Source organism: Megachile rotundata, unplaced genomic scaffold, assembly GCF_050947335.1.
Source record: "Megachile rotundata isolate GNS110a unplaced genomic scaffold, iyMegRotu1 scaffold0114, whole genome shotgun sequence".
NCBI lineage: Eukaryota > Metazoa > Arthropoda > Insecta > Hymenoptera > Megachilidae > Megachile > Megachile rotundata.
The window spans coordinates 92501-105000 of NW_027473411.1; positions in this window are offsets into that span (position 1 = coordinate 92501).

The following is a 12500-nucleotide window of genomic DNA, read 5'->3' on the forward strand; positions in this document are numbered from 1 at the left end:
AAAATTTCGTGTCATAGTTACGATACACACCGTAATAATATTTTTTGTACGTATAAGCGAAAACTCGATGTAATATCGAGAAATCACCCGTACCGAAAACTCTTCACTTTGGAAGAAGTTTCCATTTCAGAAACCGTTTTTACGAGTCATAGTTACATATTATTTCGTTTCAATATCTCTGCGCTGTACGTATAGTGAAGCATTTATTTAATATTTTACTTCATCGTACCGAAAAACTCTCCGCGAAGAAGAAGTTTTCTCGCGCATCGAGAAAATATTTAGGCGTTCGAGACGCACAAAACATTAAGGGGACGTAATATCATTTCTGAATTTCGGAATAAATATTCCGTTTCAAAATTTTTTAGCCTCTCGACTGAAGGCGTTGTAACGAACAAGTTCGTTCAACACCACTATCTAATTCATTTTTAAAATAAATTTTATAAAACCTTTTTTGGCCCGTTTTAGAACGGTCGGTTTTATATTCTATCCCTTTTTAATTTTTAGTAGCCTGTGCCGCTTGAGTCAGTACAACGTACACACCAAAGTGCATACGAGTCACCAGCCTCATGTTAAAGGTTCGTCGCATATGTGCCATTTGGTCTTAGACGCCGACACGCGACAATGCAGTGTGGAGAAAATCCTGCATCGATACCGAGAACACGAACAGTCGAGGCAACACGAAGTTACGCACGAGGAGCGGTGGACTAGTTCTCAACCGAGGTCATAGAATAGCCACGCGCCCGACTCTGTTCCGTCTGGTACGATCGGACCGAACGTCTCCTTATAGGTACCGAACGGCCGGCCGGATGGTCGGCGACGCCGGCCGTTACGCACGGGCGCTTACGATGCTAACGCGCGATCCGAACGTGCCAATTCGAAAGTGCGGTAAAACTTAGCGCGAAAAAATCGATTTTTCAAAAAGTTGTCAAACACGCTAAAAAGTATACGGACGATGTTTTAACAATTATTTTACGAAATTTAATGACAAAATTAATCGAAAAAAAATTTTTTTTCCTTTTCTCGCCAAAATAAATACCAAACGAATTTCTAACGTAATAAACGAGTAACAAATAACAGTATACGTCCAAATAACATACAAGAATCGAGAAAATATTTATATTTTTTCAAAAAATTGAGCAAAAATCTCTCCGCATAGTCGGTTCGGTGCCGAGTCCGAACGTACCAAAGTCCCTCCGGCATAGTCGGTTCGGTGAATCGACGACTGACAACCTATATAAAAAACGATTAAAACCTATAGAATAACGTATCACTAGAACATTTATACCATTTTGGCACGTTCGGATTCATAATTAACGAAATTATCGAAAATTTTTCATTGCGCATAGTCGGTTCGGTGAAAAGGTGACTGACAACCTATATTAAAAATGATTAAAACGTATAGAATAACGCACTACTAGAACATTTATACCATTTTGGCACGTTCGGATTCATAATTAACGAAATTATCCAAAATTTTTCGTTCCGCATAGTCGGTTCGGTGAAACGATGACTGACAACCTATATAAAAAACGATTAAAACCAATAGAATAACGTATTACTAGAACATTTATACAATTTTGGCACGTTCGGATTCATAAATAACAAAATTATTGAAAATTTTTCGTTCCGCATAGTCGGTTCGGTGGACCGTCTGATGCGAGACAATGTCCCACCGGCATAGTCGGTTCGGTGAATCGACGACTGACAACCTATATAAAAAACGATTAAAACCTATAGAATAACGTATCACTAGAACATTTATACCATTTTGGCACGTTCGGATTCATAATTAACGAAATTATCGAAAATTTTTCATTGCGCATTGTCGGTTCGATGAAAAGGTGACTGACAACCTATATTAAAAATGATTAAAACGTATAGAATAACGCACTACTAGAACATTTATACCATTTTGGCACGTTCGGATTCATAATTAACGAAATTATCCAAAATTTTTCGTTCCGCATAGTCGGTTCGGTGAAACGATGACTGACAACCTATATAAAAAACGATTAAAACCAATAGAATAACGTATTACTAGAACATTTATACAATTTTGGCACGTTCGGATTCATAAATAACAAAATTATTGAAAATTTTTCATTGCGCATAGTCGGTTCGGTGAAAAGGTGACTGACAACCTATATTAAAAATGATTAAAACGTATAGAATAACGCACTACTAGAACATTTATACCATTTTGGCACGTTCGGATTCATAATTAACGAAATTATCCAAAATTTTTCGTTCCGCATAGTCGGTTCGGTGAAACGATGACTGACAACCTATATAAAAAACGATTAAAACCAATAGAATAACGTATTACTAGAACATTTATACAATTTTGGCACGTTCGGATTCATAAATAACAAAATTATTGAAAATTTTTCGTTCCGCATAGTCGGTTCGGTGGACCGTCTGATGCGAGACAATGTCCCACCGGCATAGTCGGTTCGGTGAATCGACGACTGACAACCTATATAAAAAACGATTAAAACCTATAGAATAACGTATCACTAGAACATTTATACCATTTTGGCACGTTCGGATTCATAATTAACGAAATTATCGAAAATTTTTCATTGCGCATTGTCGGTTCGATGAAAAGGTGACTGACAACCTATATTAAAAATGATTAAAACGTATAGAATAACGCACTACTAGAACATTTATACCATTTTGGCACGTTCCTATTCATGATTAACGAAATTATCGAAAATTTTTCATTGCGCATAGTCGGTTCGGTGAAACGGTGACTGACAACCTATATTAAAAATGATTATAACGTATAGAATAACGTATCACTAGAACATTTATACAATTTTGGCACGTTCGGATTCATAAATAACAAAATTATTGAAAATTTTTCGTTCCGCATAGTCGGTTCGGTAGGCCGTCCGACCGGGACCAAGTCCTTCCGGCATAGTCGGTTCGGTGAAACGATGACTGACAACCTATATTAAAAACGATTAAAACCTATAGAATAACGTATTACTGGAACATTTCTACCACCTCGGCACGCTCGGATTCATAAATAACAAAATTATTGAGAATTATTCGTTCCGCATAGTCGGTTCGGTGAAACGATGACTGACAACCTATATTAAAAACGATTAAAACCTATAGAATAACGTATTACTGGAACATTTATACAATTTTTGCACGTTCGGATTCATAAATAACAAAATTATTGAAAATTATTCGTTCCGCATAGTCGGTTCGGTGAAACGATGACTGACAACCTATATTAAAAACGATTAAAACCTATAGAATAACGTATTACTGGAACATTTATACAATTTTTGCACGTTCGGATTCATAAATAACAAAATTATTGAAAATTATTCGTTCCGCATAGTCGGTTCGGTGAAACGATGACTGACAACCTATATTAAAAACGATTAAAACCTATAGAATAACGTATTACTGGAACATTTATACAATTTTTGCACGTTCGGATTCATAAATAACAAAATTATTGAAAATTATTCGTTCCGCATAGTCGGTTCGGTGAAACGATGACTGACAACCTATATTAAAAACGATTAAAACCTATAGAATAACGTATTACTGGAACATTTATACAATTTTTGCACGTTCGGATTCATAAATAACAAAATTATTGAAAATTATTCGTTCCGCATAGTCGGTTCGGTGGGCCGTCCGAGCACGACCAAGTCCGTCCGGCATAGTCGGTTCGGTGAAACGATGACTGACAACCTATACTAAGAACGATTAAAACCAATAGAATAACGTATTACTAGAACGTTTATACAACTTTGGCACGTTCGGATTCATAAATAACAAAATTATTGAGAATTATTCGTTCCGCATAGTCGGTTCGGTGAAACGATGATTGACAACCTGTATAAAAATTGTTCATAACCGATAAAGTAACGTATTTCTAGCACCGATATACCGTTTCGGCACTTTCGGATACATAATTAACGAAATTATCGAAAATTTTTCATTCCGCATAGTCGGTTCGGTGAAACGATGACTGACAACCTATAATAAAAACGATTAAAACCTATCGAATATCGTATGACTAGAAGATTTATACCGCTTTGACACGTTCGGATTAATAAATAACAAAATTATTGAAAATTATTCGTTCCGCATAGTCGGTTCGGTGGGCCGTCCGAGCACGACCAAGTCCGTCCGGCATAGTCGGTTCGGTGAAACGATGACTGACAACCTATACTAAGAACGATTAAAACCAATAGAATAACGTATTACTAGAACGTTTATACAACTTTGGCACGTTCGGATTCATAAATAACAAAATTATTGAGAATTATTCGTTCCGCATAGTCGGTTCGGTGAAACGATGATTGACAACCTGTATAAAAATTGTTCATAACCGATAAAGTAACGTATTTCTAGCACCGATATACCGTTTCGGCACTTTCGGATACATAATTAACGAAATTATCGAAAATTTTTCATTCCGCATAGTCGGTTCGGTGAAACGATGACTGACAACCTATAATAAAAACGATTAAAACCTATCGAATATCGTATGACTAGAAGATTTATACCGCTTTGACACGTTCGGATTAATAAATAACAAAATTATTGAAAATTATTCGTTCCGCATAGTCGGTTCGGTGGGCCGTCCGAGCACGACCAAGTCCGTCCGGCATAGTCGGTTCGGTGAAACGATGACTGACAACCTATACTAAGAACGATTAAAACCAATAGAATAACGTATTACTAGAACGTTTATACAACTTTGGCACGTTCGGATTCATAAATAACAAAATTATTGAGAATTATTCGTTCCGCATAGTCGGTTCGGTGAAACGATGATTGACAACCTGTATAAAAATTGTTCATAACCGATAAAGTAACGTATTTCTAGCACCGATATACCGTTTCGGCACTTTCGGATACATAATTAACGAAATTATCGAAAATTTTTCATTCCGCATAGTCGGTTCGGTGAAACGATGACTGACAACCTATAATAAAAACGATTAAAACCTATCGAATATCGTATGACTAGAAGATTTATACCGCTTTGACACGTTCGGATTAATAAATAACAAAATTATTGAAAATTATTCGTTCCGCATAGTCGGTTCGGTGGGCCGTCCGAGCACGACCAAGTCCGTCCGGCATAGTCGGTTCGGTGAAACGATGACTGACAACCTATACTAAGAACGATTAAAACCAATAGAATAACGTATTACTAGAACGTTTATACAACTTTGGCACGTTCGGATTCATAAATAACAAAATTATTGAGAATTATTCGTTCCGCATAGTCGGTTCGGTGAAACGATGATTGACAACCTGTATAAAAATTGTTCATAACCGATAAAGTAACGTATTTCTAGCACCGATATACCGTTTCGGCACTTTCGGATACATAATTAACGAAATTATCGAAAATTTTTCATTCCGCATAGTCGGTTCGGTGAAACGATGACTGACAACCTATAATAAAAACGATTAAAACCTATCGAATATCGTATGACTAGAAGATTTATACCGCTTTGACACGTTCGGATTAATAAATAACAAAATTATTGAAAATTATTCGTTCCGCATAGTCGGTTCGGTGGGCCGTCCGAGCACGACCAAGTCCGTCCGGCATAGTCGGTTCGGTGAAACGATGACTGACAACCTATACTAAGAACGATTAAAACCAATAGAATAACGTATTACTAGAACGTTTATACAACTTTGGCACGTTCGGATTCATAAATAACAAAATTATTGAGAATTATTCGTTCCGCATAGTCGGTTCGGTGAAACGATGATTGACAACCTGTATAAAAATTGTTCATAACCGATAAAGTAACGTATTTCTAGCACCGATATACCGTTTCGGCACTTTCGGATACATAATTAACGAAATTATCGAAAATTTTTCATTCCGCATAGTCGGTTCGGTGAAACGATGACTGACAACCTATAATAAAAACGATTAAAACCTATCGAATATCGTATGACTAGAAGATTTATACCGCTTTGACACGTTCGGATTAATAAATAACAAAATTATTGAAAATTTTTCGTTCCGCATAGTCGGTTCGGTGGGCCGTCCGAGCACGACCAAGTCCTTCCGGCATAGTCGGTTCGGTGAAACGATGACTGACAACATATATAAAAAACGATCAAAACCTATAGAATAACGTATTGCTAGAACATTTATACCACTTTGGCACGTTCGGATTCATTATTAACGTAATTATCGAAATTTTTTCATTCCGCATTGTCGGTTCGGTGAAACGATGATTGACAACCTATATAAAAATTGCTCAAAACCAATAAAGTAACGTATATCTAGCACCGCTATACCGTTTCGGCACGTTCGGATTCATAAATGTCGAAATTAACGGAGAAACATCGTTCCGCATAGTCGGTTCGGTGAACCGATGACTGACAACGCATATAAAAAACACTTAGAATCGATGCCGTAGCCGATTTCTATTGCCGCTAGAACGTTTTGGTACGTCCGAATTCAATATCGTAGAAATCATCCACGAAACTCTGTTCCGCATAGTCGGTTCGGTGGACCGTCCGAGTGCGACCAAGTCCCTCCGGCATAGTCGGTTCGGTGGATCGGCTACTGACAACCTATTGAATTATTGCTTAGAATAGATAAAGTAACGTATTTCTAGTGTCCCTATACCGTTTTGGCACGTTCGGATGCACTATTGTAGATATTATCGATAAAACTCCGTTCCGCTTAGTCGGTTCGGTGAACCGATGACCGACAACGCATAGAAAAATCACTCAGTATCGATACTGTAACAGATTTCTATTACCGCCATAACGTTTTTGTACGTTCGAATTCAAAATGGTAGAAATTATCGACGAAACTCCGTTCCGCTTAGTCGGTTCGGTACGGAGCGCAACCGCGACGATGTCCCCCCGGCATAGTCGGTTCGGTGGATCGGCTACTGACAACCTATTGAATTAATGCTCAGAATCGATGCAGTAACGTATTTCTAGCATTCCTATACCGTTTTGGCACGTTCGGATCCACTATTGTACATATTATCGACAAAACTCCGTTCCGCTTAGTCGGTTCGGTGAACCGATGACCGACAACGCATAGAAAAATCACTCAGTATCGATACTGTAACGGATTTCTATTACCGCCATAACGTTTTTGTACGTTCGAATTCAAAATGGTAGAAATTATCGACGAAACTCCGTTCCGCTTAGTCGGTTCGGTACGGAGCGCAACCGCGACTATGTCCCCCCGGCATAGTCGGTTCGGTGTATCGGCTACTGACAACCTATTGAATTAATGCTCAGAATCGATGCAGTAACGTATTTCTAGCATTCCTATACCGTTTTGGCACGTTCGGATCCACTATTGTAGATATTATCGATAAAATTCCGTTCCGCTTAGTCGGTTCGGTGAACCGATGACTGACAACGCATAGAAGAAACACTTAGAATCGATACTGTAACGGATTTCTATTTCCCCCCATAACGTTTTTGTACGTTCGAATTCAAAATGGTAGAAATTATCGACGAAACTCCGTTCCGCTTAGTCGGTTCGGTACGGAGCGCAACCGCGACTATGTCCCCCGGGCATAGTCGGTTCGGTGGATCGGCTACTGACAACCTATTGAATTAATGCTTAGAATAGATAAAGTAACGTATTTCTAGCATTCCTGTACCAGTTTGGCACGTTCGGGTGCGCAATTGTTCGAGTTATCGACGAAACTCCGTTCCGCATAGTCGGTTCGGTGCGTCGTTTACATTTTCTAAGTCCTGGCCGCGTATTGCTTTCTCATTTCCAAAGTCCTGGCCGCGTATTGCTTTCTCATTTCCATAGTCCTGGCCGCGTATTGCTTTCTCATTTCCAAAGTCCTGGCCGCGTATTGCTTTCTCATTTCCAAAGTCCTGGCCGCGTATTGCTTTCTCATTTCCAAAGTCCTGGCCGCGTATTGCTTTCTCATTTTCAATGTCCTGGCCGCGTATTGCTTTCCGTCTTTCTAACATCCGCCCGTGTAGTACTTAGCATTTTCGAAGTCTCAGCCGCGTTATGAGATTTATTTTTTTAAGTCCGCCGGCGCTCATGGCTTTATTTTTTTCTCTACGCGCGCGCGCGTGCCTTTCTATTTTTTTTCTAAGTCCAACGGCGTATTGCTTTCAAAAAATTTTCTTCGCGCTTCGCGCGAACGAGGAACAAAAAAAAAATTTTTTTTTCCTCTCCTCTCACTTACTTTCCTTGCCTTTCCCCCCCCTTCTTCACCCTTTTCTTCACACTTTCGCTCTCTATATAATATATATATTATTATGTCTAATAATATAATCAACTATTATTTATTATATTAATATTATAATATAATATAATTTATAAGTGTGATGTTAAAACCTCATTCACACTCTCAAACTTATAATTAATTTGATCTCTCCAACACTTTTATTAGGGGCCTTTCTCCTCAAATCGTAATGTTCCACTGTAACATCGTGGACATAGATACTGAGGATAGACCACGGAGAGATCATATATTTCTGACACTTCTTGTATTAGAAACTTTGCGTTTCGTTGCTTTCGCAGATGTTCGTCGTCCACATCTTGTTGTGCGAGTCGCATATCTCAACCTTCGTTCTTTAATTCTCACAAAGTTGTACGAAGTCGCGAAATAAACATGTATCTCGCATTCGTACGAGAGGTGTCTGGCCTTCCTCAGAACACCTCTCTCTTTATTAGTACGATCTAAGTATATATCTCGTGTGTCTCGTGCCGAAGTCCAGAAAAATTTCTATAAACTTTGCCTTTTTTCCATACGGCAGACACATTTTTGCTTAGGACACCTCTATTTTGCTTTGCAAAATTTTATATAACTTTATTTTGGGGACGTAATCTTAGCATGTATTATTCGATGTATTTTAACATCAGTTACTTCTCGTCATTCGCCACAGTTCTGCTTTTTACCACACTTTGGGTCCTTTTCAACCCGCGGTAACATTTGGCGGAGAGCGACGCTGCCCCATCGTCCGGCATGTTCGGACCGTCGTCTCCCATATAGATACCGAACGGCCGTCCAAATGGTCGGCGACGCCGGCTCTTACGCACTGAACCTTATAGTGAAAAAGTGCGATTTTTGCTCAACTTTTCAAAAGTCGATTTTTACTTTAAAAATTTTACGAACTTCCCAACTTACGTTGTCGTTCGTCATATTTCCATGCACCACCAATTGCCATTTCATATCATTTCTCATGGTACGAAAGTATCGAAGTAAAAATACTTAGTCTTTCGTACGAGAGAAATTTTGCCTTAGGACACCTTCACAGTTCGTGTAAAATTTCATTAATTTTACTTTGAACATAATTCTAGTTTATGTCAGATCGATGCATTTTAGCAACGATTATTCGTACTTGCCAAAGTTCCGCTTATACGTATATTGGGTCTGTTTGACCCGCGGTAACTTATGGCGGAGAACGACGCTGCCCCATCGTCCGGTATGTTCGGACCGTCGTCTCCCATATAGATACCGAACGGCCGTCCAAATGGTCGGCGACGCCGGCTCTTACGCACTGAACCTTATAGTGAAAAAGTGCGATTTTTACTCAACTTTTCAAAAGTCGATTTTTACTTTAAAAATTTTACGAACTTCCCAACTTACGTTGTCGTTCGTCATATTTCCATGCACCACCAATTGTCATTTCATATCATTTCTCATGGTACGAAAGTATCGAAGTAAAAATACTTAGTCTTTCGTACGAGAGAAATTTTGCCTTAGGACACCTTCAGTTCGTGTAAAATTTCATTAATTTTACTTTGAACATAATTCTAGTTTATGTCAGATCGATGCATTTTAGCAACGATTATTCGTACTTGCCAAAGTTCCGCTTATACGTATATTGGGTCTTTTTGACCCGCGGTAACTTTTGGCGGAGAACGACGCTGCCCCATCGTCCGGTATGTTCGGACCGTCGTCTCCCATATAGATACCGAACGGCCGTCCAAATGGTCGGCGACGCCGGCTCTTACGCACTGAACCTTATAGTGAAAAAGTGCGATTTTTGCTCAACTTTTCAAAAGTCGATTTTTACTTTAAAAATTTTACGAACTTCCCAACTTACGTTGTCGTTCGTCATATTTCCATGCACCACCAATTGCCATTTCATATCATTTCTCATGGTACGAAAGTATCGAAGTAAAAATACTTAGTCTTTCGTACGAGAGAAATTTTGCCTTAGGACACCTTCAGTTCGTGTAAAATTTCATTAATTTTACTTTGAACATAATTCTAGTTTATGTCAGATCGATGCATTTTAGCAACGATTATTCGTACTTGCCAAAGTTCCGCTTATACGTATATTGGGTCTTTTTGACCCGCGGTAACTTTTGGCGGAGAACGACGCTGCCCCATCGTCCGGTATGTTCGGACCGTCGTCTCCCATACAGGTACCGAACGGCCGGCCGGATGGTCGGCGACGCCGGCCGTTACGCACGGGCGCTTACGATGCTAACGCGCGATCCGAACGTGCCAATTCGAGAGTGCGGTAAAACTTAGCGTGAAAAAATCGATTTTCCAAAAAGTTGTAAAACACGTTTAAAATGATGATAAATGAATTCGTGTATAAAAAATTTTTTTTTTCGGTAGAAATTGAGAAAAAACCGCTCCGCATAGTCGGTTCGGTGAAACGATGACTGATAACCCATTAAAATAATGATCAGACCTGTTAGAGCATTGTATTCTTAGTACTCCTATATGGTTTTGGTACGTTCGGATTCATAAATGAGGAAGTTATTAATAATAAATCGTTCCGCATAGTCGGTTCGGTGAAACAATGACTGATAACCCATTAAAATAATGATCAGACCTGTTAGAGCATTGTATTCTTAATACTCCTATATGGTTTTGGCACGTTCGGATTCATAAATGAGGATGTTATTAATAATAAATCGTTCCGCATAGTCGGTTCAGCGGTGAGTTCGTGCACGACTAAGTCCCACCGGCATAGTCGGTTCGGTCAAACTATGACTGACAACCCATTCCAAAAACGATTGGACTCGTTAGAGCAGTGTATTCTTAGTACTCCTATATGGTTTTGGTACGTTCGGATTCATAAATGAGGAAGTTATTAATAATAAATCGTTCCGCATAGTCGGTTCAGCGGTGAGTTCGTGCACGACTAAGTCCCACCGGCATAGTCGGTTCGGTCAAACTATGACTGACAACCCATTCCAAAAACGATTGGACTCGTTAGAGCAGTGTACTCTTAGTACTCCTATATGGTTTTGGCACGTTCGGATTCATAAATGAGGATGTTATTAATAAGAAATCGCTCCGCATAGTCGGTTCGGTGAAACAATGACTGATAACCCATTAAAATAATGATCAGACCTGTTAGAGCATTGTATTCTTAATACTCCTATATGGTTTTGGCACGTTCGGATTCATAAATGAGGATGTTATTAATAATAAATCGTTCCGCATAGTCGGTTCAGCGGTGAGTTCGTGCACGACTAAGTCCCACCGGCATAGTCGGTTCGGTCAAACTATGACTGACAACCCATTCCAAAAACGATTGGACTCGTTAGAGCAGTGTATTCTTAGTACTCCTATATGGTTTTGGTACGTTCGGATTCATAAATGAGGAAGTTATTAATAATAAATCGTTCCGCATAGTCGGTTCAGCGGTGAGTTCGTGCACGACTAAGTCCCACCGGCATAGTCGGTTCGGTCAAACTATGACTGACAACCCATTCCAAAAACGATTGGACTCGTTAGAGCAGTGTACTCTTAGTACTCCTATATGGTTTTGGCACGTTCGGATTCATAAATGAGGATGTTATTAATAAGAAATCGCTCCGCATAGTCGGTTCGGTGAAACAATGACTGATAACCCATTAAAATAATGATCAGACCTGTTAGAGCATTGTATTCTTAATACTCCTATATGGTTTTGGCACGTTCGGATTCATAAATGAGGATGTTATTAATAATAAATCGTTCCGCATAGTCGGTTCAGCGGTGAGTTCGTGCACGACTAAGTCCCACCGGCATAGTCGGTTCGGTCAAACTATGACTGACAACCCATTCCAAAAACGATTGGACTCGTTAGAGCAGTGTACTCTTAGTACTCCTATATGGTTTTGGCACGTTCGGACTCATAAATGAGGATGTTATTAATAAGAAATCGCTCCGCATAGTCGGTTCGGTGAAACAATGACTGATAACCCATTAAAATAATGATCAGACCTGTTAGAGCATTGTATTCTTAATACTCCTATATGGTTTTGGCACGTTCGGATTCATAAATGAGGATGTTATTAATAATAAATCGTTCCGCATAGTCGGTTCAGCGGTGAGTTCGTGCACGACTAAGTCCCACCGGCATAGTCGGTTCGGTCAAACTATGACTGACAACCCATTCCAAAAACGATTGGACTCGTTAGAGCAGTGTATTCTTAGTACTCCTATATGGTTTTGGTACGTTCGGATTCATAAATGAGGAAGTTATTAATAATAAATCGTTCCGCATAGTCGGTTCAGCGGTGAGTTCGTGCACGA